Source organism: Sylvia atricapilla, chromosome 14, assembly GCF_009819655.1.
Source record: "Sylvia atricapilla isolate bSylAtr1 chromosome 14, bSylAtr1.pri, whole genome shotgun sequence".
In the NCBI taxonomy this organism is placed as follows: domain Eukaryota; kingdom Metazoa; phylum Chordata; class Aves; order Passeriformes; family Sylviidae; genus Sylvia; species Sylvia atricapilla.
This window is the reverse complement of record NC_089153.1, coordinates 1,079,496-1,107,490: the sequence shown is the minus strand read 5'-3', so window position 1 is coordinate 1,107,490 and position 27,995 is coordinate 1,079,496.

Sequence of the window (27,995 nt, the reverse complement as noted above, 5' to 3'; positions counted from 1 at the left end):
TCCCTCTTCCCTGCTTAATCTGGATGCAGGGAAAGCAGGACAACAAGGCACACTTCCACAGCAGTGACCCCGCAGCGCCTCTCCCGGCCCCGGGACTGCCGCTCTCCCGTGGGGATGTTCCCTGCAGAGGAGCTCCCCGGCTCACGGAGCTGCAGCTCCCATGCAGCAGGCACAGCCCCGGGGTGAGTGCCCACATGGCCAAGGTTATCGCGGGCCGAGGGCCGGGCCGAGAGCCCCGGCTTCCCGGAGAGCTGTTTGCTTTCCTTCTTTCCCCCCGTTGACTTTGCGGGAGCGATGTGTGCGCGTAGGGACCTGCATACAGATGTCCCCGTGTGGCTGGCAGCTGAATCACGCCTCTCCTATTTTTTCCTTCAAACCCGGCCCCCGCTGACATTGAATTAAGGGCTTTTATTATCACTTGTGCAGGGATTTTTCTTTGCCGGTGTCTGTGCGGCCACGGCCAAGCGCTGCCATCCCGACTGCCCCACTATTAATAGCTGCTTTTACCTTTCATGTGTGAGGCCCGGCACTTTTATTGCAGCTCTTTGGATGTACTTCAGGTGTTTCCAATTTTCCCAGCAATGTCTTCTCCTCGTTCAGATTCTTCCTGCCTATTTTTGCTTCTTTTTATCTCAAATCCTTTTGTTCCCTACCCAGAAATGATCCTGCCAGAGGATGATTTTGTTGGTAGTATTGCTCTTGCATTCTAGACTTCTCAAGGACTAATGAACTTTATTAGATTATAATGAACTTATTACTCAGTGCTGCTGACCTGCTTTTGAAAGAACTTGAATTATTATTTGGAACAGGCCTGTTGAGGGACTGTATTTTTTTTTTTAAGAGCAATGTGGGTATATTAACTAATCAGAGGCTTTTTTTTTTTTTTTTTTTTTTTCCTTAACATTAATTATCTAAGATTCACATGAAACAGAGCTGGTCTGCACTGCTGGAGAGCCAGGCAGTGGAGATGGGGCTGCTCCATCCTCCAAGTGGGCTGGAGGAGCTGTTCCATGACGGATTATTGGGTTCCCATTGCTTGCCTCCCTCCAGAGCATCATTCTCCATCTTGTCCTTGAACCTCATCCTTTCCAGTTTCTGGGTCCCAGCTCCCGCCCAAACAGCCAAGGGATGCTCTAGGTGAAAGGCCAGTGGATCTTGCACCCCTGTGCTGGCTCTGAGTGCTTTAATGTCCATTAGATTTGGATGTCAGCTGGTCCCCAGCTGAGCTGGAGGGCTGGTGAGTGAGTGTGGCTCTGGAGGAGGAGGGGTCAGTGGGTAGGAAAGGATGGGCAGGAACACTGGGGTAAAGCTCCAGGGAGAACTCAGAGCTCTTCTAGTGCCTCCAGGGGCTCCAGGAGAGCTGGAGAGGGACTGGGGACAAGGGCTGGAGGGACAGGACCCAGGGAATGGCTTCCCACTGCCAGAGGGCAGGGCTGGGTGGGAGATTGGGCAGGAATTGTTCCCTGGCAGGGTGGGCAGGGCTGGCACAGGGTGCCCAGAGCAGCTGTGGCTGCCCCTGGATCCCTGGCAGTGCCCAAGGCCAGGCTGGACACTGGGGCTTGGAGCAGCCTGGGACAGTGGGAGGTGTCCCTGCCCATGGCAGGGGTGGGGTGGGAGAGGCTTTGAGGTCCCTTCCCACCCAAAGCATTCTGTGATAAACTCAGGGTGCCGCTTGGTGACTTCCAGCAATGCCAATCCATAGCGGCACCAAGAGTGCTGTTAAATCCCACAGAGCTGGAGCTGCAGCATGAGCTCCAGTGGCTGAGCTCTCCACCTTTCTGAAGTGTGGATCTGTTGAGCACCTCTTCCTCCCTCCCAACCCTCTCCTCTCGCTTGCTGGGTTTGGTTCCAAATTTTCCCCTGGTGCTGTGTGGCTCCGGCTGCTCCCGGCGCTGTGACTCCCCCCAGCCCAGCTGGGGCTGGGGGTGGCCGGGTGTCCTCAGCCCTGCTGGAGCTCCAGGCTCGGAGCTGGGTGGTTTATGAGCGCGGGGGGATGTGTGCGCACTGAATGGATGAGTCAGGCGTTGGCAGGGCACCAGTTCACTGCAAATCAATTTTCACCTGTCTGCAGCCTGCGCTGCCAGCTCGGAGGAGAAAAGGGAGCGTGCAGGGGAGACAGGCTGAGGGAAGAGCCTCCCTACACCAGCCTGCCCTCAGGACACGGCTACAGCCTGCACGGGGAGGCAGGAAAGGGGAACAGCCAGAGACGGGGAGGGACAGAGGGAAGAGAGGTGCTGGCAGGAATCCCCAGTCACTGAGCTGCAGGAGAAAAGCCTGGTCAAGAAAGAACAAGTGCTCCTTACTGCAACACATCAGGGCGAGATCCATGGGAAAGGCAGGGAAGGTACCCAAAATATGCCCTCTCTGGAGGACTTGGCTGGTGAGTGACAGCTGAGATTGCTTGATGTCCCCCAGGAGCCCACAGCTGGCCCCAAAAATGTCACTGAGCGAGGGTATTGCCCCAGAGAGGGGCTGTGGGACACCCACTTGCTGCACAGCATCTCCATGGAAGCACCTTCTCACCCCGTGGCATGGACATCTGTGGGGCTGGGGACAGCATCTGTGGGACACTGGGAACGTGTGGACAAGCAGGGGGTGAGAGATGCTGCCAGGAGAGGGGACACCTGCAGCCCTTCCCTCCCTTCCCCCTGTGGTGATACCCAAATCCTGAGCCTTGCTCCTGTGCACAAAGCCACTCCTTTCTGGGAAACCGGCAAAGGCTGCTGTGGAGTGGCCCAGCCCATGGGACACATGGGACACATGGGACACATGGGGCAAGGCCAGCTGGAGCCCAGGAGCATGGGAGGAGGGAGCAATCAGCCTGACTTTGGGATTCGGGTGCTTTTGGGATGAGGACGGGCACTTGTCATTTCTGCCTTCCCACCCCATGAGTGTGGTACCCCACCTGCTCTGGCAGCAGTGCTCTCCCAAAAGTGCCCCCAGGTTGTGCTGGGAATGGTCTCCCCTGCTGCTCCCTGGGAGATGGAGAGCTGTGTCCACGTGGGGATGAAGTCCCCAGCTCTGGGCAGACAGGAGCTGCTGCAGGGCAGTGGTGACAGCAGATCTTGTATGGGGACACAGCCCTCACAAACCTGCCCTGTCCCAGGCTGTGGTGGAGGCCCAGGGTGACCCCAGGCTGCTCTGGCGGGTCCATTGTGACCCTTCACTGCCTCGGAGCCCTCGGGCTGAGGTGCCCTCACTGACAAACTCCAAGGCACAACAAGGCACTCTGTGACTATTTCCTTCCCCTCTAGCAAGCTTGGCCCAAGGGGATTTGCTGGGGACCCCACCCAGTTTGGGGGGTCATAAATCCAAGAAATGAGATTTTTGTTTTTATTTAGCTGCTGAAGTTAGAACAAGATGATCAAAAAGCCCCCTGTGGGCACCAGCCAAGGACCATCGGGAGGGTCTCACCCCTCCCCTTGGCAAAGGCAACTCAGTGCCCAGGACATTGCAACGTTGCTCTTTGGGAAGTGCAGGGATAAAACACTTGTGAGGGGTGTGAGCAGAGCCTCGGGCAGTGTCTGTGTCCACAGCAGCCCTGAGCTGCTCCCTGGGCTGCCGGGTTTGGATCGGCCGAGGCACGATGCAATAAACAGCTCTGGTGATCCCTGACAGCACCGCACAGATAACAGTGACCTTTTCTTCTGCAATTATCTCTTCTCATAAAAACCACATGCTGACTTTAATAAAACAGAGAAGGGAACTGATGGTTTCATATATGCTGCCATACAGGAGCCTAATCTGTGCCTCCAAAGCCAGGGAGAGCTGCGACCCTCTGGGAACTGGGAGGGTGCCGCAGCCCGGCTGTGCAGGATGAGGTGACACTGCCCTCACACACCCTGCTGCTTGTCTGGGTGTGGGGACAGGGGAGCCGGGCTGATGGTTCCAGCAGCCTCTACACACAGCAGAAACATTTTTGTTTCAATCTAAGGTGTGGTTTGGCCATCCCTTGACTCCAGGCGCAGGGAATTCAGCTGGGATACGAGAGCCCAGGATGCCTTAATGGCGCTGTCGGCAGGTCTGCTCGGAGAGGAAAGGAAATGGGAAAGAATTCCTGGGGTGTCTGCGTGCCTGCCCTGCCTCCCAGCGCAGCACGTCAGTGTTGTGGTCCTGTGCCCCGGGGGCAGCCGCGGTGCTGGGTCGCTCCCTGCGGTGAACTGGAGATCCCCTGGCCGTAAAGTGAAGAGGAAGAATTAGCACTGGGCCATTCAGAAATGATGGAGAATCGTAAAAGCAGCGTCCCCGCGCTGCTGCCCAGCTCCGGGCACGGAAGGATGCCGCCCGAGGGTATGCTCCTCTTCCCACCTGCGAGCTGCTGGAGGAGGATTTGTGGCCAAGCCGGTGCCTGTTGGAGGGGTGGGGAGACAGCTCTGGATCATGGAGAAGGAGCAGAGAAAGAGGTCGGCCCTGGGACGGCACAATTCCCACCGCGGCTGCTTCTGTCGCATCTCCCTGGCGTCCTTCGGAGGGAGCAGCTCTAACTTACAGCGTGTCCTCCTTATCCCTTATCCCGGCCGCTGTCCGGGCTGCTTCCGAGACAGAGAGAGAGAGAGAGGGAAAAAAAGAAGGAAAGAAAGAAAGAAAAGAAAAGAAAAGAAAAGAAAAAAAGAAAAGAAAAGAAAGAAAAGAAAAGAAAAGAAAAGAAAAGAAAAGAAAAGAAAAGAAAAGAAAAGAAAAGAAAAGAAAAGAAAAGAAGGAAGGAAAGGAAAGGAAAGGAAAGGAAAGGAAAGGAAAGGAAAGGAAAGGAAAGGAAAGGAAAGGAAAGGAAAGGAAAGGAAAGGAAAGGAAAGGAAAGGAAAGGAAAGGAAAGGAAAGGAAAGGAAAGGAAAGGAAAGGAAAGGAAAGGAAAGGAAAGGAAAGGAAAGGAAAGGAAAGGAAAGGAAAGGAAAGGAAAGGAAAGGAAAGGAAAGGAAAGGAAAGGAAAGGAAAGGAAAGGAAAGGAAAGGAAAGGAAAGGAAAGGAAAGGAAAGGAAAGGAAGGAAAGGAAAGGAAAGGAAAGAAAAGAAAGAAAAGAAAAGAAAAGAAAAGGAAAGAAAAGAAAAGCAAAGAAAAGAAAAGAAAAGAAAAGCTTATAAAAGAAAAGAAAAGAAAAGAAAAGAAAAGAAAAGAAAAGAAAGGAAAGAAAAGAAAAGAAAAGGAAAGGAAAGAAAAGGAAGAAAAGGAAAGGAAAGGAAAGGAAAGGAAAGGAAAGGAAAGGAAAGGAAAGGAAAGGAAAGGAAAGGAAAGAAAGAAAAGAAAAGAAAAGAAAAGAAAAGAAAAGAAAAGAAAAGAAAAGAAAAGAAAAGAAAAGAAAAGAAAAGAAAAGAAAAGAAAAGATAAAAAGAATGAAAGAAAAATAAAGGAAGGAAGGCAGGAAGGAAGGGCCAAATTTCCTCTCTCAGGCAGCTTTAGAACAGGGACTGTGAAGAAGGCACTGTGACTGTGCTCTGTGACTGAACCTGGGACCTCTGTCCCCTGTGAGTGGGCTCATCAGACATGCTGGCTAATGCTGGGTTGCACTGGGCAAGATCTAGATTGGATATTAGAACAATTTCTTCACCGAGAGGGTGATCAGGCACTGCACAGGCTGCCCAGGGCAGTAACTGCCCCTGCGTGGGTATGGCACTTGGGTTCAGTGGTGACCATGGCAGTGCTGGAGGAATAGGTGGACATGAGGAGCCTGGAGTGAATTTTGAACCCTCCATGATCCTGTGATCACCTGTGGAGCCAAAAATCCCTTTCTCTCCGTGCCTGTCTGGGCACACATCGACTGTGATCATCTGTGCAGGGGACAGCAGGGTCCTGCCCGTGGCTGCAGTGCTGTGCATCAGGGTGACATCTGCAGCAGACCTTCCCTGCGACAGCCCTGGCCCTGTCCGGGGAAGGGGCAGGCAGCAGAGCCAGCCTCCGGGGGCAGGAGGAGCCCCACGCTGCTGCATGGGCACTTATGGCTGGAGGTGGCTGGCAATTATGGTAATGGCTGGGGTATCCACTGCTGACATCTTCCTCCAGGATGATGAATATGCTGTCTGACTCCTGTTCATTTTTAATTCCCAACTTCAACGCCAGCTAATCCCGGGCTCCGGGTGCTCAATGCTAATGAGCAGCGCATTGCCTGACTCCCATACCTAACAGCAAAGCAGGATCCCAGGATCAAGGGGGTTAACTATTGAAATTGTCTCATACATTAAATAATTAGTAGACAAACAGACCGACTTCTCAAGCCATCACCAGCCCCATCTGTTCCCTGTGTGTTTGCTCCCTCTCTTTGCTTGATCAGATAATTGGGTAGGGCTACAGCGAGAGGCACTCGCCTTGATTTGGCCCTTTGTGGTGTGTCAGGAGGGGAAATGTGGTGCTGAGGCTCTGACTGAGGCTGGCTGTGAAGCTGGAGGCACACTGCAGGTGGGTGATACCAGGGATGGCTGCTGTGGGCTCCTGGGTTTGGGCTGAGGTGACATAAAGAGGCAAATGATGCAATGGACATGGCTGGGCTCAGTCTGGATCTCCTGAAAGAAGGTGTGAGTCCAGAACTCGTATGGGCACAGCTGTGCGTGGATGTGTGTGCAGAGAGAGTGAGGGCAGAAACGAGGCAGAAATAATCACAGAATCATGGAATATCCTGAGCTGGAAGGGACCCACGAGGATCATTGAAATCCAGCTCCTGGCCCTGCCCAGACCCCCCACCAATCTCCCCTGGGCATCCCTGGAATGGTGTCCAAATCCTCCTGGAGCTCTGGCAGCCTCGGGCTGTGCCCATTCCCTGGGGAGCCTGGGCAGTGCCAGCACCCTCTGGGGGAAGAAACTTCTCCCAAAATCCAGCCTGAGCCTGCCCTGGCCCAGCTCCAGCTGCTCCCTGGCGCTGGCCCTGTCCCAGGAGCAGAACCCGGTGCCTGATGTCCTTCAACCTAGCGTGCACTGAAACTGTGAAACACAAACTCTGTGGCCCACTCAGAGGGGAATGCTCCAAAAACTCATTTACTGAGCTGAAATGTTTTTGTAAATGTTTCAAATGGGTGTTTGAAAGCTTTTATTCTTTTATTTCCTTTTCAGTGCTAATGCTCGAAGGTTTCCTGTAATTGCTTCCCTGTTTTTACTGCTCTGTGGCTTTTGTGAAATATTTTTGTTTTAACTACAATATTGATTTAGATACAATGCTAAGAAGACCCCTGAAAAAAGGTAAATGAAAAGCAATTACTAGAGAGTGCTTTAATGGAAAGGAGCCTCACATGGGGAATCAGCCCAGACCTCAGCAGTTATTATTATTTATGGGGCCCTGGGAAGGAGCACTTGGCCGGGCTGGCACGGAGAGTTATGGATGGGCAAGGCTGCTTCCATCAATAACACTGTGCCCAGCACTGCAGACAGGGCTGCCCTGCTCACCCAGCTCTGCCCAGGCCCAGGGTGGGGACAGAGGTGTCCATCCTCCTCCTCTGCACACCGGGAACAGCACTCCCACCCCAAATCAGCCCAAGGACTTGGTGAAGCCTTGGCCCAGCCTGAGCATGGAGGCTGCCAGCCCACGCAGGTCGGGAAGGGGCCTCTGAGGGCACAGCACCCAGGTTAGTCCTCCCAAGGGGGTTTGAGCATTAAGCCACTCCAGGCATCTTTTGTGGCGCTCTCTGTTTTGGGCTCTTAGTTGAAAGGCTCTCCCAGAAGGCTGTTACCATGACAGATCCCTATTCAGCTGGAATGCTGTGAGGCTGATGTGGGCTGGGGAAGAAAGGCAGGCGTTGGGAGAGGAAGGGAATGTTGTTTTGTCAGGGCGATAAAAGAACTGAACCCCAGGTGTGCCATAAAGAGAAAGTTGACTTTTAGCTAAACCACACCAGACATATTGCTAGAAGACCTCTATTAAGGATTTTAAAAGGTGTAAACCTTTCATTCAATTGACTCCTGAGGAAGTTCCTTGACACCGAGTAGATAAATAGGAGCTTTTGCCCTTAGCTGTTCTAGCATGAAAGGGGAGGCTCAGGAATGCTCACCAGATTAATGAGACAGAGGACTCATAAATATGTCAGAAAAACACAATAGTTGGAGATGAAATAGATGTCTCCTTGGGATGCACATTAATATTCATGAGGCTGGGGGTTTGCCAGGGGCAGTGTCCCCAGGGAGGGCTGTGCCTTGGCCAGATGTGCCTTGGCCAGATGTGCCAGGGCTCAGCCTGCAGGAAGGCTGTCCTCTGAGCAAGGCTCCACTTTTGCTTGGCCAGGGAAGGCAGAGGAGGTGGACATGGCCTGAGGGACATGGGTGAGGGGTGGGCTTGGCTGGCTGGCTTGGCAGGCTCACATCTCTGGGGTGCTGTGCAGCTGGGATTCACATCTGCTGTAAAAATGCCCTCTTTGGGGTGTGTAGATTGGGATGTTCAGGGTTTGCCAAGGTAGAAGCAAGTCCAGGCTGCAGAAGGAGGAGCAGCAGCTCCCTTGGTGTGCTCCCAAAACACAGAGTAAGCAGCAGCACCCACTGCCATGGTCAGGCTCCTGCACAGACATCTCTTGCAGATCTCCCAGAGGCTGGAAAGCAGATCTGCTGCAGCTCCTGCAGTGCCCCAGGTGTCTCTGCAGAGCCTGGCCAGGGCTGTGGGTGCCCTGCTCGAAACTGAGAGTGGGGAGGCGTGGGGTGAGGGGGCAGCAGGGCAGCGTGCCCTCCATGCTCACAGAGAGGCTGCTTTTCTGGGAGAAAGCTGGGTTTGTTCTCCTGGCTCTGTTCCCCTCATAGGAAATCCCTGCTGTGGGTGGGTGATCCCCACAGTGGCAACTCCCCTGGGCTGCTCCTGTGAGGCCTCAAGAACCATTTGCCCCCGGGGCTGGAAATTCAGTGTGTTCAGGCTGGGCAGGGGAGGTAAGGAGCTGCGCTGGCCTCCCCAAGCCATTCCTCCTGTGGGCTGCACACATCCCCAGCCATTCCTTGCTGACAGCTGCTCACGGGTTTGTTCCAGGGGCAATCCTGCCTGCTGTGTGCAGCCCTCTCCTGCCTCCTCATCCCCCAGGAACCGCTCAGCACCGGGGGCAGCAATAGCCTCAGAAATACTAAAGCAGGGCTGCTGGGGACGAGCCCATCCCAAAATGCTGTGTGTGCCATGGCAGGGCACTGGCTGGGGTACAGTGAGGCAGTGCAGCATCCCAGGGAGCAGCCCCACAGCCAGGGCTGCACCAGCCCTGCCGTGGCTGCCCTGGGGCCGCACCAGGGTGTTCCACAGTGCCAAGGTGAGTCTGGAACAGCAGGCTGAAGGTGGTGCTCGCTGCTGGCCTGAGGACTGTCAGCGTCTCAGCTCCTCTCACCCGTGAGGATCAGCACGGAGAGGCTGCTCTGACCTGATGTTCACCCTCCCACCAGCTCTTTGTGCTCCAGGGATTTTGGGGGAACTCCCTGCAGATGTCAAGTCATGGCAAAGTAAAAGAAGTCCCTCCAGCAGTGGCTGTGGGGCTCTGCAGGGACAGGGGATCAGTCGGAGGGGATGTAGATGAGCGTGGGGCACAGGGAAAAGCTGTAGCAAAGGGAGCTGGGCACAGGCTCCCGAGGGCTTGGGAAGCTCATTCCCAGTGCAAACAGCCCTGTGTGTAGGTGTTTAATAGGACTGGTGCATGGAGTGGCACTGCATTAATCACCATGGGAACACGGAGCAGTAAACAGTCTGAAATCATCCCGGAAAATATCACGCCAGCATTCACATCAGCCCTAATATGAATTAACAACCAAGCTGGCAGTGACTCAGTGCAGCAGAAAGCACAGCCAGGGCACCACAGAGGTCCCCCAAAGGGCAATGTCAGTGTGGCAGTCGGGGATGGAGCCCAGAGAACCAAACCATGGTTTGCTTGGGGTCATCACACAGTCATCCCCTGCCCATGGGCAGCCTGGGCAAGGCTTGAGCGGAGCAGCTGCAAATGCCCAGGGCAGAACACCCCCTCCTGCCTGCCCCGTGGGATGAGGGATGAAGGCAGAGCCTTGGGGTCATGAGAGGACCAGCTATTGGGCTTCTCCCGTGGCCCCAGTGCCACCCATCATCACTTGGCCCCTCTGGTTAAACCATTTCCACTGGAATGTTGGTCCTTCCCCTCACAGTGGCTGAACTGACAGCACTGGGGAGTTCAGCCTGTGGCAGGGCTTCTCCAGCCTCTGCATCCAACAGCAGCCACAAAGGGTTTGCACTGTAAAACCTCCTTCCTGGGAGGCCTGGGTGTCACCCTCACCTGCAGCTGGGTCACCACGAGCTGTTCTCCTGCCCTTGCTCCAACAGGTCAGTGCCTTCCTGGCACATCTTGTAGGGTCCCTGAGCATCCTGCCACCAGCAGCAGCTGAATCATGTCCCCAGGCACAGTGAGTGCTGCTGGTCCCCAGAGCCGCCTCCCCTGGGGATGCCTCAAGCTCTGCTGAGATGTCAGCCTTGGCAGAAAGGAGCCTCTGCAGAGGCTCACGGGGCTTTTGGGGTGTCCTGGAGCCCCTGTGGCAGCTTCACCAAGGCAGAGCCTCTTTTTCCATTCTTCAGACGTCTCTGCCTGAGGCCAGCGCTCACCCTGGTGCCTACATGGAGCTCATACCCCAGCATTTCTGGCAAAGAGGAGACCGTGGAGTTGGCAGGGAGTGAGGTACCAGGCACAGGGAGCTCTGCGTGGGGTGGGAGATTGTAAATCTCATTTCCTACCTAATAAAGGTACCAAAGGGGAATACATCCCTTCCTGGTTCATCTACGTGGCACCTGAGCTCTCTCTCAGCCCCACCTGAGCTCTGTGGCAGGTGTTTGTGGCCCCAGGGCTACCTGGGCATGCAGGAGTGGGTGCTGCAAGGGCTGCCCAGGAGCTGGACCAGGAGCATTTTGCTTTTCCTGCTCCACTTTACTCCTCCTGGAGCAATAGCTGCATGTGTTGGTTTGTCTGGCTCCATCCTGCTGCGCTCTCTGCCACTGTCCTGTGGCCTGGAGGGTGTTGTACAAACATTTGCAGTACAGAAATGAAACTTGTGCAGCACTTGTGTTATAGGATGGCAGAGGGCTGGGACCTCTCCTCTAGTTTAGGAGCTTTTGAGCTCAGTTCCCATGTGGAAGCAGAGTGGCACCTCCTGCATCCCTTGTGTGGGTGATGCTTACCCCAAACGAGGGAGGAGAACGCCTGCGAGGTGCTGGCAGATGCTGCCACCCTGCTGGGCCTGTCCTGATGTCAGCCTGTGTTAGTCATCGTCATGGAAACGAAGAGCTGGTGGTGAGCAACACAAACCGTCCCCAAAAAGCACCAGCACAGGCTGCCTGCAGAGAGATGACTCAGGGTCAGGTTGGACCTACCTGGAAAACAGCCCAGCAGCTTCCTGGAAGTGCCAAGGGAACAGCAAGGAAGAGTGGGGACCTCAGTGGGTCACCTTGTTGTGAACAGCTCACCTGGGCATGGGCTGGGAGTTGCCGGTGACTCCCAACAGCACATCACCACTTCCCTCTGGGTCCAGCCCGGAGTGTTGAGCACAGACAGCACCCAGAGCCAGCTTTGGCCAAGCTGAGCAGCAGAGCAAGCAGCAAAGGAAGCCCTGCCTGGGCTGCAGCCTGTCATTCCCAGAGCTGCATTCCCACAGGGATGTGGCTGGGTCCCTGCAGCCACAGCCAGCCCCAGGAGCCTGCTGTGCCACCAGCCAACCTCAGAGCCTCAGCAGTGGGGCAAACCCAACCTCTCTGGGCAGTCCCTGGGAGGGGAAACCCTACAAAACCTCCGTCAGGGGTCGAGGGGGACACTGTCAGCCAGTGGAAGGGTTTCTGTCCCCATCAGGGTGACAGTGACAGGGATGGGTGGGGACCACTGCCTGTGCCCAGCCAGGCTCGTGGGGAAGGCAATGCCTGGCAGAAACTGAGCTTTGGCTTGGAGTTATTTTGCCTTGATTTAGCAAGTGGAGATGGAGTGAGGGAAACCTCTGGACAGCTGTGCCGGGGCAGAAGGGCCCGTGGGGATGGTGTCACCTTCACCTCCATCAGGGATCCACACCTTGTCTTAGAAACCTCCCGGTTTCCTGGTGCCTTCCACACTGTTTTGGGGTGGAAAGGAAGGACATCTTCCCTGTCAGGAACCCTGTTCTGTCCCACAACCAGCTGTTGGCGTCTGCACCGTGTCCCCAGGCTTCACGCCCAAGGAAAGGTTTCTTTCAGAATGCCATTTTCCACATCAGTTTTTAGTATTTGTTTTTTCATTAAGACCCAAATCTCCTGCTTGTCCTCCTTAACTTTTGCCGAGTTTCTTTGTGTTGTCATTTCAGAGGCAGCTCCAAGGTTAAAGCAAACTCCTCACGCTGCAGTGACTGCAGCTCTCCAGGGGAAGGTTAAAGGATGCAAATTGTTGACAGAGGGCTTTTCAATTTAGCGTGCAAAGATCTGATGGTTGAAAGGTGAAGTTAGACAAATCCAGGGGAACAGGACGGGTGATCGGCAATTGGAGCCATTTGCCAGGGCTCCTGATGGATTCCCTTTCACCTGTGATTTTAAAATGAAGATTGGGTGCTTTTCTAAATGATGTGATCGTGTTCAGAAAGCAGTTTCTGAAAGAAACTTGGGGAAATGCTTCAGAGGAGCTCGGACTGGTCCTACAACTGAATCCTTCTGGGGCTTTTCCATATCCCCTGTGGTGGCTGGGAGGGTCCCAGAGCATTTCCAGCTCCACCCTGTGTCCCACTGCCTTGGCCCCGAGCTGCTGTCACCACAGTGAGACAACCACTGAGCCACTCCTGCTACTGCCTCTCCCAGCTCCCTCCTGCCTCTCCCAGCTCCCTCCTGCCTCTCTCAGCTCCATCCTGCCTCTCCCAGCTCCATCCTGCCTCTCCCAGCTCCTCCTGCCTTGTCCAGCTCCTTCCTGCCTCTCTGGTGCCCGTTGTTGCCAAAGCCATTTCTGCTGGGCAAGGGGAGAATTTTGGACCCCACCTGTGCCCGCCCCCAGCCACTTCTCCAGCTTGAAATCACGGATGGCAGCTGTGCCCTGGTCCCTCTCCTGGCTGATCGCAGTGGCACTGCCAGCAGCCAGCCCCGGCTTTCCCCTGTGGGTGTTGCTGTGTGGGAGCTCGGAGCAGAACGTTTTGGCCAGCAGCCACCTCCTCCCTGCTCACTCACACTTGGTGCTTACACGGGACCTGGGGAGTTTTGACGTGGGTTTTATTGCTCAGTGTTTGCAATGCAGGCTCTGGAATGCCTGTCCCCTTGCCTGCTCTGAAGCTCAGATGTGCCTCCTGGGCTCATTTAAACTGTTTGCTTTGCTCTTTCATTGCTTTTCTTTTTCTGCTGGAATTCAGTGCCCGGCTGACGGGTCCTTGCAAACAGCATCCAGGCCTCCATCCTTCCAGCAGTGCCTGTCCTGCTGCCCCCGGCCACCCTGCCAGAGGTAAATGTGTTCCTCCCGGGTTTTCATTTCTATTTTTGTCTTTTCTACCTGCCTGATGGCTCTTAGCCCTACTGAGCACTCATTCTCCATGCTTGAAAATCAGTGGGGCAACCAGCACCCACTTACTGTTAACTATTGTTATTTATCAGCAATAATTGCAATCTTTTGTGCTTTGGACACAATGTGGGCATCACCTCCCAGGCACTTCAGCCTCTCCCACGGGTGTGACCCAGCTGGGCACTGACAAACCATCCCACATGAAATGCAGCAGCCAGGGAGGGAGGGTCTCTCTCTATTTCTTCATTCTCTTGAATTTTATTTAATGTAAAGATGTGTCCCTTGTGGTTTACTCAAACCAAGCACTGTGCCCACTCTCTGGGCATTCAGATCCAAGAGATCTGAGATCCTTGTTTTGTGCTGTGTGCATGGAAATAAAACATGAAGGTCTCTTGTTTAATGGTCTAAAAGTCTTTCTTGCTCTGCAAAAACCCAGCATCCCCAAATCCATTTTCATTTATAACATTATGAGTAATTCTACTGGCAGCAGCTTTTCCTTGCCATATATATTTATTAGAGGGAGAAATTCCCCATCCTGAAATTATGTTCTTGCTTGGATCAAATAGCTTTTGAACTCCAGCTCTGTGTTTAACCCTTTTTTTGCTGTCGATGTGCTGTTTTATCCCATACCATGGATGGCAGAGGGCTCCTTTCAGAGGAGAGGAGACCTGAAATGCAGAAAACAGCCTCAGCAGTGCTCAGAAAACCAAACTGGAGCAGTTTTAGAAAAAGCTGTACCATTTTTTCAGGATTAGGAAGCCACAGGGATCAGCATCCTCCCCAAAGAGCAGAGATCTGCCCAACTGAGGACCATCCAGTTGTCATTTGGGCATTGTGATGTGCCCAGAGACACTCTGTGCTCAGCTGGGGACACAGATGGGTGTCCCAGCCCAACTAAGGGGATTCTGCAGGGCGGGTGGAAAGTATTTCTGAGCTTTCATGGACCTCAGCGTGGGGGTGGTTGCAGAACTGTTCACAGCTCCTTTTCCATGTGGTGGGAATTGCACCGTGGTTCAGAGCTCCCAGGACCTGGTTTTATACGGAGGGGCTCCCTTGAAGGAAGGGGTCCTCTCTGTTTCCTGATAAAATATTCCTGTGGCATCTGTTCTGGAAACGAAGGAGAGGGAGAGAAGTGAGTGCTGCCCAGAGGAGGAGGGTGCAGCCATGGGCAGGACAGGAGACCTCAGAGATTCTGGTGCTCTCTGGCCATTCCTGGTGACAGGGGCACCATTTCCTGAGGAGCAGAGTATTTGTCAGCACGTCGGTGACAAATGGCTCTTGGCTGAGGAGAAGAATGGTTTATTGATTAGCTGGCAGAGGTGCCCGTAGGGACTGCGCCTGTCCTGCAGCCGCTCTCTGCCCCAGCCTGGCCTCTCCTTCCCGTCACCCTGGGTCCTGCACAACAGAGACAGGGGCTTGGGGACCTCATCCTGCTCCTATCTCTGCTCCCTCCTGGAGCTAAGCAGGGTTTCACTGTCCCCTGGTGTCCAGGGGCTCTCGGTGACAATCCCCACTGCGCAGCAGGATCATCTTTCTGGCTGGTTTCCTGGCAGTCAGGTCTCATGTTCCCATGTTTCTCGTTCCTGTGTCCCCCATCTAAGCCCAGCTCCAGCAGAGCAATCAAAGGCCAGGTTTAAGCAGGGAGCAGTGCTCTTGAACCTGGCTGCTCTGTTCCAACCAGGTGTTTTTGGATGCTGCAGGCTGGGAAGCCCATGCAGTTATCCAAACTGCCTGGGAACTGCTATTTTCTGCTATTTTCAAGGCTTTCCTCCTTCTCAGAGTTTCATTGCTAAAAAAAAAAAAAAAAAAAAAAAAACAAAAAAAAAAAACAAAAAAAAACAAAACAAAACAAAACAAAACAAAAAAAACAAAACAAAAAAAAACACACACAAAAACCCAGTTACTTTCTTTTCTTGTTTTGTTTTCCATGTTCATCCTCTGTGTGTCTACCCACAGCACACCTTGAGCAAGCTGAGCATAATTAATCACAGTTTGCTTCCCCGTGTTTGCATGGGATTCCTAATCCACAGTAAATCCTTTGGGGAACAGATGCAATTATAAAAGAAATGCTTATTAAAAAGAATGAATGATATGTACCATAAAAGAAAGTGTCAGGACAGTTGTCCTTTAGCTGTTTGTCATGTTGCCAGATGTGATGCACACTCCTGGTGCCATATCCCAGCTGTCCCTGTCCCCTGGACGCGCTGGGTTCCACGTGCAGCTGCACCGAGATCTCGGATTTCAGCTGCTCCCCCTTCTCTCCCCATCCCAGGGGCTGCTATCCTGAGCTCACCCAGAGAAATCCTGTCACAGCCATGGACCTCCCGTAGCAAACGCTGGCAGGATCTCTCCTGACAGAAATGGATGAGCTGCTTGGAATTAATATCTTCTGCACGTGTCAATGTGACCAGCCCGTGAGGAAGAAATGTTTGACAGTGATTTGTAGGTTTGACTGACACGGCAGAGGACAGACCACAGCAACTGAGCTGTTTCCATCATTTTTTGCCTGGCAAAGAGTGAAAAAGGAGGTCACAATCTAAATCAAAGTGTTGGGACCGTGATCAGCACTCCTGAGGTGGAGGAGCCTGAGGAAATGAGGACTGTGGGGTTGTGCTCTTGGATTTGGCCAGTCCTTTTTTCAGCTTTAACCTTTCCCCTGTAGGACAGTGGAAGTGCAGCCTGTCTACCTTTGTAGAGGTTTTGAAGGAGCAGCCAGACAAGCACTGACAAAGGGATCTCCAGGAGAGCTCTTTGATAGCACAGTTGGGAAGCTTTTGGCTGAGGCCGAGTGGTTCATGTGCCTGGGATAGTGTCAGAAGAGAGAGAAAAAGAAACAGAGGGAAAGGGAAATGGTTTTGCTCTGTGTTAGGAATGGCCATGCTTGCCATGAGCTCTCGAGAACAAGGGGATGTGGGCCTACTGGAAAACTGGGGGTGATGGGTGAATATTTCATGCTGTGAGGCTGTTGATCTGTGTTTAATCATGCTTAGGATGGAAAATCCTCTGGGATCATCGAGTCCAACCATGCTCCCAGCAGTGCCAAGGCCACCACTAAACTATGTCCCCAAGTGCCACATCCATACAGCTTCTGAATCCCTCCAGGGATGGGGACTCCACCACTGCTTTGGGCCAGCACTTTCAGAGAAGAAATTTTTTTCCTAAAATCCAAAGGTCTAGAGGTGAACAAAGTCTTTTTTGTGTGCAGATGGAACCATCCAAACCTGAGGAGACAGGACAGGAGCTGTAGCAAGGGCTGTGTCTGTTCATCTCCAGCCCATCACTGACCTTTGGGAGAGGAGGAAATTCTGCAAGAGCTGAAATCGAGGTCACATTCCCAAGGTGTGAGGAGGAAGGGACGGAACCAGGCAGCTCAGGGTATGAGATGTTGTGCTATCAGCAGGGACTGTGAAGGGCAATAGGGATCAGCTGCAGATAAGTAAAGCATTTTGGAAGTGGCCAAAACCAGAATTTTATCCTTGGTTAGTCAAGGAATGGGCAGAAGCCATCTGGGCTGTTACAGCACTCCAAGAGATTGGCAGAGGCAAAGGTAAATTCTGTGTTTACAGAGGGGAGAAAGAAGGCGGCTCAGATAATTGTTATTAACATTCTAACCTGACTGCTTTAAACTCAGGTCCCAGAAAAACATAATTTCTAAATTATATTTCTTAATGAAAATAAAAAAAGAGAGATCCTTCCCAAAAGAAAAATCCAGTCTGATTTCCCTGTGTGACAAGATTAAATATTCTGGATTGAGAAGAAGCCGGGGATGCTGGATGCCTTGGCTTTGGCAGGAATTTGCTGTGTTTCCCATGACATTCCTTTTAGCAAGGTTGGTGAGCAGGTCTCCACACAACTGCTGTGGGAGAGGTGCAAAACACGGCTGGAAACCAGACAAGAGAAATCAATAACTGGCTGTCAAATAAAAGGATGGATTGAGTGACTTTCTGCAGGAATCCATCCTCAGTCTAATACGAGTCAGTGTTCTCCCTAACGATCCAAATGATGGAATATTCGCTGCTCAGGCTGCAGAGCTTCAGGATGGGAATTAGTGCTGCAATTGCAGAAAAGGCGATTTCCAGCCGTGGAGCAGAAAGGACAATTATGCACTGGCTTGTTTCGCCTGGGGAGGGCTCTGGAGTTTCTATCATTAGAAGTGTTTAAGAAGAGTTTGGAGAAACATCTCCTGGGATTAATGGACAGCCGACCCTACCCTGGGGCAGGGCCAACACTTGGGGTCCCTCCCAGCCCTATATTTTCTCTGGTTCTGCAATGTTCCAAAAGCAGCATTACATCTCTATTGACTATTCAGGGAAAGTATGAACAATACCACAGAAATCTGGAAATATGTGATGACTTTGGAAAAAAAACACTGCAATTTGTTTACCAAAATCTTAGTATATTAACCCAGATTTCCAAACAACTGGCATAAATTGAGTAGCTCCTGGCTTCCAGGAGCTACTGGAGCTCTTGCTGGCTTCTTCCACCCTGCCTCAGGAAAGCCTGGCTTGGGAAGGTCTCGCTGCTGTGGAAAAGCATTGGATTTCTGAAATAGAAATATGAGCAAGGGTATTTATACGAAGTGGGAATGAATTTTTTTTTTCCCATCGGTTCCTCTGGCAAAGACAGCCGGGCATTTAGAGTGATGGTGTTTGAAATGCAAAATGCACCTCATCGGAGAGTTGTTCCATGCAATTCATCTTCAGAGCGAGCTCTTAGCGCCTGTTTGGAGCGCTGCAGCCCCAGCCCAGCGCCACCTGGCTCGGGCTGAGCACCAGGGCAAGGATGGCAGTGTCACACATTCCAATCCCCTCTGCAGCTCACATTGCTCAAAGCAAGATGACTTGCAAACATCCAACAGGAATGAGGAAGATGAATCGTATGCAAGGTCAGGCGCAATGCCAGGAAACCGAGAGAGGCAAGAGCAGTTAATTGCTTTAGATTCCAACAGCCCCAAAACGTGCCCTGTGTGCAGACATTCCTTCCTCACACAGCACTGGACATCACTGTCCGAGCCAGCAAATGAAATAGGCAATGGAGGTGCTTGTCGTGATTTTTAATGTCAAAATTAGATTCACGGATGCCTTATGGTCTCTGTAATTACTAGACATCACTCATCATTTTTCCCAGCTCAAGGGATACTCTGTTATTGACCTCACCGGGAAGATATAAATACATTACTGAATGGAAATATCACCATTTACTGTTGTGGAAAGGTCTACACCATAGCTCAAAGGACTCTGAAATCTTTATCTCGGTGTACCTACAGCAGAGGAGAATGCCTGATACTGTTGATATGATGCCAAACCGCTGCTACTGAGGTCTTATCTTAAGGAGAAAAACCTATTAGAGGTTATTAAAGGAGAGCAACAACTGCAAACCAGAAATTCAAAGGAATTTACTACAGTCAAACAGCTGAAAATCCCCTGCCAGGCCAGCACAGAGCTGCCAGTGATGGAGTGGCCACAGGGCACGGTGGCCTCGCTGGTCCCAGGCTGGTGGGGCCATAGGATCGCCTGGAAGCATGTCAGCATCACAGAGAGCCACAGAAGATGAAAGAATGTTCCACCCCCTGGACATGATGAGGACTGAGAGCAGGGAGAGGCCAGGCAGGTGTTCTTGTGAGGCATTGTGTGGAGCACAGTGGTGCTGAGGGGCTCCTGGGGAGCTCTGGCAGTGCTGGAGCTCTGTCCATGCTGGACACTGGGCTCTGTGGGTCACCTGTGAGGGAGGAGCTACTGCCCAGCTCATGTGTGTCACTCCAGAGCCTGTGGTGGGACACTGCTCTGTAGGACACCGGCAGGCACAACCCTGGGCTGGTAGGAGGCACAAGAGGAGCCGTGGCCTCAGAGGACCTGGCAGAAAGGGGTGAGGGAGAAGGGATGTGCTGCTGGCAGTCATTTCACCCAGACTGGGGAGCTTCATGGTGCTTTAGGATGGAACTAGCCATGGCTGTGCCCTCTGCAAGGACTGTGCTCTGAGGGAGCACCTCTGGTGTGGGGAGCTGTGAGCTGATGTACCCCAGCTTAGGGCAGAGCACCAACGGGGAGCGCCCGGGGTGTGACAGGGCTCAGCCACATCCCGAGGGAGCAGCCTGCCAGCAGCAGGGAGAGGAGCAGGGCAGCCCAGGAGAGGGCCCCGGGACCAGGCTCCCTCTTCTGTCCTTGCTGGACCTCCATGGATGGAGGCCAGCCAGAGCCCAGGCAAGCCTACATCCCACGGAGAGAGCTGGCCCTGCAAATTACAGCTTCTCTGCCTGCAAGCGCTCATTATTGTTTATTGAGCTAGGGAGGTTTCGCTGCTTCCTATTTTGGGCCAAGCTCCCCTTGTATTTATTTACAATCAGTAGAGCAGCTGGTAGCCACTGCTGTTGAAGAAAATTGCTGTGAAAAGCAGGAAATTGGCTTCTCGCCTTATGAGGTGAGCTGAATCTGCCCTGAGGGACTCAGTCCTGCAGTCTGCCCCTATCCCCAGCCCCATGGCTTGTCCTGGTCCCTGTCACCAGGCTCCAGGTCTCTCAGGTGTGCCTGAAGCCACCCCCAGCGCTGGCTTGAGGCGAGGTGGCAGCAAATCTGCTTCAGGTGGTCAGTGCTGCATCTCATCCCAGAACACGTGTTAGTAACCACAGTATGTGCTCACACGTGTCTTTGTACTTAAAGGCTTTTGGCAGTTCAGTTTTCATCCAGTTATCATCCCTCACTTTGGGAGGCTGGAGGAGCAGGGAAACCCCCCCCCAGAGGCCTCTGAGGTGCACAGCCCCATGTTCTGTGTGGTTCTGGGCTCTCCTGTGCTCCCAGCCCCCACGCCCAGCAGGCGTTCCTGCTCCTGAAATCTTCCCAGTCTCCAGGCTGGGAGATGAGGAAGCTGCTGTGCTGGTGTGGCACTCCCCAGAAACACCTGCAGGCGCTCAGTTTGGGGATGGATCACTTGCCTGGCCTCTCTGTGCCGGGGCTGCTGAGCCCTCCAGCAAAGCCTGGCTCTGGCCGCTCAGCGTGGCTCTGCCCGTCCCCAGTCAAAGCCAGTCCCTCAGAAGAGGAGAAACTGCTGAGTGCCTGTGTATCCTCTCCGCCTGGCCCTGTGCAACCACCACGGCACTGTCTGTCAATGGTCCAACATATTAAAGTTCAGCAGCAAGGGAAAGGATGACCTTTTGCATTTTGCCCAGAGCAGACAAGGGGAATGTAATTATAATTTCATGTAATTCATCTCCTGACACTGTGTAACAGCTGAACTTCTCTCAGTCAAGGCAGGGATGAGGGAAGAAGGACAGGAGGAGGGGAGCACCCCAGCACCCAGCCGGGCAGAGCTGCCCAGCCCTGCACTGCTCAGCTGCCACCACGAGGGTCCCCAACCTGGCCTGGGGCAGAGGGAGCCTCTCCTCCCCACAGGAGACGGCCAGGGCCATTAGCTCAAAGCTCCTGTGATCACCGGCCAGCAGCTAAAACAAATTCCCAGCCCACAGGAACATCTGCTGTGGCAACGTGCTCTGCCAGCCTCAGTCTGTCCTTCTCTTCCCCATTTTTGGGTTGTGCTTTTGGGATGACAGGACACCCAAAGTGTCTCTCTGGCAGTGGGGGCAGGTGAGGGCTGTGCCTCTCCAAATCCCAGAGCTAAGGATAGAGCAAACCACAAAAACCCAGCCCCCGTGGTTTTACCCTTAAATAAAGCTTTCCTCTTGTCCAAACGTGCTGTACCTGAAGCCCACACAGTACCAGCCTCCTATTAATTAGTTCCTTGTTAATTTGCTCTGCTGTCCCTGGACTGGAGCACTTCCCTGAGGTCCATAGGGAATGGAGGATGGGCCAGCACACTCACAGCCCCTCAGGTGGGCACCAAAGCACTCTGTGCCCACCGTGCAGGGTCAGGACTGGCAGGTGGTGTCTGCAGGGTGCTGTATTAGCAGAGCAGGCACCGTGTTTGCAGAAACAGCATTACACCTATTTAAAAGCTGGTGCCACCTGAAATCTATTTCTCAACCCTGACTGATTAAATTCTGCTAGCTGGAGATTTTATCCCAGAGAAATCCTCCAGGAAGCTCTAATAGCAGAGTCAATCTTTATAACATCAGGCACAATAAAACAAGAGCCCTCGTTTTGCTGGAGGTTTTATCTGCGGGTGCGTGGCTCCCTGTGCCTACCAGCCCCATTTCTGTCCCTGCACCTAACAGGAGTCATTAAATATTTATTTAAGAGGTTTTCATTCCTGAATAGTGAAATAGAAACCAGCAATCATTAAAAGGGTTTGTTAAGATAAACAGTTTAGAGGAGGCCACCGTGCTGCCTAGCCCTGGGGGACTGGGTGTGAGGGCTGGAGCTGGTTGCTCTTTGCTTCTCTGCTGCTCCAGGGGAGATCCCAAGGCAGCATTGCATAAATTACCCGTGGGTTTAATTACTGCATGAATGTGGGTGATGCAGAGCCCAAAGGAGCTGTGACATGGGCACCTGGCACTCAGCACTTGCAGTCTGACAGCCATGGTTTGCCAGGGCTGTCTGCCATGGGAGAACGCAGCAGGGATACTGGTTAGGGAGTTCTTGTCGTCAGATCTGTGGCACTGTGGGCTCTCAAAGCTCAGCAAAATGCCCCAGCTACCACAGTAGAAATCCCTTCATCAGCATCAGGCTGCTTGGGCAGTGCTGCTCTCCACAGAAGCTCCAGAATTGAAAACAATCTCATCAATATCAGCCCCCAGCACATCTCCCACCTCACCCCTCTGCCTCCTGTGGGTCTGTGGCAAAGGTCATCCTAAAGCCCTCAGTAAATGTCTTTTTCTTACTAAAAATGACCATGATCTCAGCTTGATGAGAGATTTGCCAGCATTTCCCTCCCTGTGCATGCTCTGGTTTGTCTTCCAGATGGCAGGGCAGGACACCCCCATTTATGAGCTCTCCAGCCCCTGCATTAAAAAGGTCTTTCATGGTTTCACTGCCACTTTAAAAAAGACCCTTCTGGGCTGCTGTCCTCCAGCTGTCCTGTACCAGCAGCTCTGGGTGGGTGAAATGGGCTGTGCCACGAGCACTGGGGCTTGGCAGCTTTGGTGCTGTTGAGGGAATTGGGTCTGGAGCAGGAGGTTGGGGGGTGGGCACCCCATCCTTTCTGCTGAGTTACACCCTGGTCTTACTGACCCGCAGAAAAGCTGGCTGGTGCTGGGGTGGGGACAGGAACCAGCCCCAGGCTGCTTGTACAGCCCGAGCCCTTTTAAATGCAGACCCAGACATTCACGTTTCCCACCTTGCTGCTGAGCTGATTTGCCTTTCCGAATCTATCCCAATGCTTACAGCTTTTATCAGGAATTTTTCTTTGAGCAGGTTAAAGGTGTGGGCACAGCAATTGAAACAAGGTGCCCTTCCCACCCATGGATGGATATTATACTTACCCTGTTATTTTGTAGCATTAAAAAACAAAGCATCTGACGTACTTGTGAAGCACAGAATTTCTCGCATGGTGGAAGGGAAGGAGTTTTTCTGGTCCGTGCAATTTAATTGTGCCACAAAACACCAAAGAGTGGAGCTGCCATCCCAGCCTCCTGCCGCCCTCAGCTCGCTGGGGAGGACAGGGCACACTGGCCCCTTTGCCATCCTTCAAACTTCTCTGCCCTGCTTGGAGCTCTCCACCTCCTTCCTTGCCACTCTTTAGAAAAGAGTTTGCCAATTCCCCTTGACCTGCATCAAGCCGAGATGCTCCGGTTCCCTGCGGGGTTTGGTCCCAGCTGTGGCCACCGCAGCCTCGGCAGTGTGAGGGGCTGAGTCCCATCCAGGCGGGACTTTGCAGCTCCCTCCCGAGCTGACCCAAATGTGTCTATGCTGTAGGAGCCAGGCCCTCTTGTCCCAACAAAACCTCCGTCCCTGTACGGGCCCGGGAAGCCTGTTTCGCCCCCAGCAGGACCAGCAGCGCTGGCACGAGGGATGAGCCTGCTGGAATCAAAGGGCACTGTGGATGCCATGGAGCATTTCCATTCAAAAGCCTCTGAAAGGTTTGGGATTTATCTCTATGCTGGGAGGGAGCCTTATTAGTGGCTTTTGGGTACACCGCTCCTGAATAATGAGGACAATCCTGTCTCGGGAAAATAAATCCCAATATAATGATGCCATTGTCTTTCCTTATTATAACTCCCCGTCAGCCCCTCATTTAACTGCTGGTTTACCCAAAGATTGTGACTGGCTGGTTTAGCACAGGAGATTAATACAATGCTTTTTAATTGCCACCCTGTCTAAAATTAGCCCTTTCTTCTTTGGCTAATGAGCCACAGCGCAGCCCTTTGGGGAGCAGGGTTTGAGCAAGGGCAGCTCCAGCTCCTCATCCTCATGGCTGTGCTGGATCTGCTGCTCCACGTCCTGCAGGACATCACCTGGCCCTCCACAGCAGTGGATGCTCTGCTCCAATCCTTCCTTTCCTCCCCCTGCCCGCTTTGCGCAGGAACAGGAATCTTGGGGAAAGGTTTCTTCAGCTTTGCAAATTCTCCTACAATTATCACATGAAAGAGAGTGGCTGAGAGAAACAACCTGAGGACAGAAATACTGCCTGGAAATAAATTTGGGAGAATATATTTCTGCTGTGACAGGTATGGGGAGTGCCAGAGCTGGACTGAACAGGCAGGAGGCTCGTGGGTCATTATGAGTTCGACTCAGTTACCAGGGGATGCAAAGGCAGACGGAGATGGATGTATTGTAAGAAGGTTTTCTGGAGATGATTTGAGCAATTTCAACTCACTGCCATGGTTGGGATCGACTTGAAAGTTTCCTAATGAATTTCTTTGTCAGGAGGAAATTGGGCTGTTGAGTAGAGGAATGTGCAGAATAGAAAAGCAGGGTTCTTTCTGTTGAAAATCCACCAGTAAAAATCCGACTACAGCTAAAATTCGTGAACCTCTTGGTGTGGAACCTCTGGGGGTGTTCCTGTGTCCCCGTGTCTGAGGGCAGGGTTTTGCGGAGATGCCCTGATGCAGGCACAAGCAGGATGAGGTCATGGTGAGGACCTGGCAGCTCCTTAAAAGGAGAATTTTGTCCTTAGGATGCAGGAGCAGCCTGGAGACTCCTCCTGCCTCTTTTCCCCTGTAATGTGATGCTCTATGAATATTGTAATGAATACAATTATGCCCTGAAAAAAGGAAAGTCTCATTTATTTATGAGGTTATTTGATTTCCTCTGAAATGCCTCATCTAGCAGCCCCCTCCATTAGAAACCCTCCGAAGCCATGCAAGAAAAATACAAGGCTTATTATTTAAATTAATAAAGCAGCTGCAAATTTTTGCTGCATTTTAAAATATTAGTATCGAAAATATTCTTCCATGGATCATTTTCCTGCGGTTTTCTTTCTGAATATTCCTAATTATGGCTATAATTAATTTTAACAAGTCATCAACCATCAATTCCATTGTAACTTGAAGTGTCCTGCAGCTGACTTAAAAAAAAAAAAAATAAATTTGAATTTTACCCTCCTCCGGCTGCCTCTGTAATGAAACCTGGGATTACTTAAGGAACTGGCACTTGGCCCCAGCAATGCAAAATTGCCTGGTCCTCAGTCAGAGCTGCTGCTGTCCAGCCCGTGATGGATGGCATCATTCAGAGCTTTTATAGGCCCAGCGAAAGAGGCCAATCTGTCCGAACTGATAAATCTCAATCTTCTGCAATATTTCATGGTTCTACCAGACATATGTATGAAGCCAACGGGACGCTTCATTTTCCCAGGAAAACAGCTCCTCCAAGGTCAATGGCCAACACCAAAGTCCTTGGACAAACTCTGACCTCTGGGGAGGACAGCGGGAAGGTCTGGGGGAAGGATGGAAAAGAGACTGGGAAAGTCTGGATGGAGGCTGGAAAAGTCTGGATGAAGGTTAAGAAAGAGGCAGGAAAGGTCTGCATGGAAACTGGAAATGTCTGCATGGAAACTGGAAAGAAGTCTGGGAAGGTCTGGATGGAGGTTGGGAAGGTCTGGATGGAGAAAGGTGGATCAGTGAGTTCTTTGGAGTCTCATCTCCTTCCACACCATCAGACCTCCCTACAAGAAGAGATTCCAGCTGCTTGTGGACACCCAAGGGCGTGGGAGCCCTCAGGGGCCCCTCAGACTGAACTCCACCACATTGTTCTCGTAAAAGCAAGGAAAAAAACGAGCTACCAAAATTAAGAGGAATTCAGAGCAGGCCTGGAAGGTGGGAAAAAGAGCCAGGCCTCTCTTTAATTCCTGCATGAGTGTATTCCTGGCATTCCTCTCCCTTGATTTCCCTTGCCTTGGCAAATCCATCCAGAACCAGGCCACAGGGTTGTGGCAGCAGATTTTGAGGTGTGTTCGTGCCTATTCCCACACATCTGGGCTTGGGCTATTGCCACTGGATAGGAAAGTGATTTTTTCCTGCTGGGCTGTTGCTGTGATCTTCTGTGACCCTTGTTAGATCCGCCCCCCAGCCAAGCTGGGGCTGCCTTGAAAACTGTGAAAATATTGCAGTAAGATCTGGTTTTATCTCCTGGTGCTGAGCTGTGATTCCCAGGCTGTGTTTGCAGAACAATGTGCCAGCCAAAATGTTCCTGGATGCTTCCATGTGATGTGCTGAGGTTTCTCTGTGCCCTGTCCCATCATCCTGGGAGTGCTGGTGTCTCCCCTTTTGGGCTGTGCCCCTAATACAGGTGCCTCAGGGTGACAACAGTCCCTGAAGGACAAATACCTGGGAAAACATCAAGAAATCAGGAGTAAAAGGCGGCCCAGAGCCATAATTTCACTTTAAATGCTTGATTCCCACAGCCTTTGGTGCCTGCTCGGATGCCCATCCCAGTGGCAGTGTGCCTGGCTCCCAATCCCAGGGAAGAGCGTGCTTTAGCATCCAGAGCAAGGAAAGCAGGGAGAGAGCATTAGAAGGATTCAATTGACTGCAAAGCCCCTGAGAACATGAAATACACTCTCTACATACACAGGGTTTAGTGATGATAGCACAGATCTGGAAAAAAAAGAATTTCGTCTTTACTGCAGCTTAAAAGGATGAAATCGAGGCTGACCAGCAGGCATTGCTTTGTCCTCCAATTTACTGCTCTCACCCCCAGCCTGGCCCCGAGAGCCTGGCTTCCTTTGTATCATCTTTCTGTTAGTGGGTTTTATCTGTGTCCAGAGCTTTGTGCCTGCAGAGCCAAACCTGCCTTGGCTCCTGCCTGGGCACTGCTCCAAGCCCCGCTGAGCCTGCAGAGCTGCAGGACCTGGATGGTGGGATCAGGAATTCTGCCGGGGTACAGTGACAGGAGCAGGGTGGAGCCGTGGGGGCTTTGCATTGCACAGTCAGGCTAAGGAGAGCTCAAGGAAAACAAATGGCCCCAGCCACGCCTCAGTTTCCCTCCCCATCTTGATTAACCCCCCCAGGAGGTATCGCAGGTTGAGGAGGGGTGTGAGAGGCTCAAAGACCTCTTTCTCTGGCCTGGCCACCCAGAAGGGGCCCTCTCAGCCCAAGGGACCCTGGGGCACCTGGGACAATCCTGATTTTCACACAAGCTCAGTTTCCCAGCAGGCTCTGGTGACATTTGCTGGAGGTGCCAGATCTATCTCTAAGCCTTGTTTTCCAGCTCCTGCCTGGCCTGGGGTCTCCTGTATCTTCCTCTGGTCTCATTCCCAGCCCTCCCAGTCCCCAGAGGATAAACCCAGTTAAAGTTGCCCTGTGCTTGACTGAGGACATTTAATCACTGTCTGGACGTGATGGAAATATGAGCTACTCCTCTGCCAGTCAGGACACGCTCTTCTTGCACAGACGAAGATGAGCAAGGAGCCATCTGAGCATGAAATAGTTGTCAGGCTTCCAGAGGGTCACAAGATATATGGATTATGAAGTAGAGACTCCCACAGATCTCAGATTATCAAACACAAAGACTGTAGAAGATTGCTCCATTCACAGGAGTGCTGTCCTGAATTCAGAGCTGGAGCACCACCTCAGGGGCTGCTGGAGTCCATGGGGCTCTGCTCACAAGCTTTGGGTTCACCCCAAATTCAGCTGTCCCTGCACAAAACTTCTCAGTGTCAGAATCATCTCATGCCTATTTCTGTCTCCAGCTCACGGGAACGGGCAGGTTTTGGGTATGGTTCTGCCCTGGGGAGCAGAGGCTACCCAAAGGTTAGAGCACTTGGAGGACTGGAGATTGGGATGAAACTGGACACTTTGGGAACAGGACTGAGCAGGATTGGCAGTGTAAGGCACAGTGGGAGCCATCCCGTGGGTGTGGATCAGTCACCACTCCTGTTGAAGTAGGGGAATCCCTGGGTGCCTGAGGTCCAGGGAATGCTTCTGCTCATGGGAGGACCCTGCTGTGCCCCTGAGCACCTTCCCAGAGCCCCGGGGCCAGTGAGGAGCCAGGCCATGGCAGCTGCTGGTGCTCAGAGGTGACAAGGCTCCTCAGGATTCATCAGTGCCCTTGGCTCTGAACTGCACTGTGCAGTGACCTCACCATCCCCCTCTCCCAGGTTATAGGAGCTGCAGCTGAGGGTCGCTCCCTGTTCCCATGTCCCGGAGCCGGTGGCTGGGAGCATGGGCCTGGCCAGGGAGCCAAGGCTCACTGGGCTCCTTGCCCCAGGAGGAGCCACTGACACTGGTGATGCCCGTGGGCTGCCAGCGCTGCAGGAGCAGGGCAGGGGCTCGGTGACCCAGAAGGT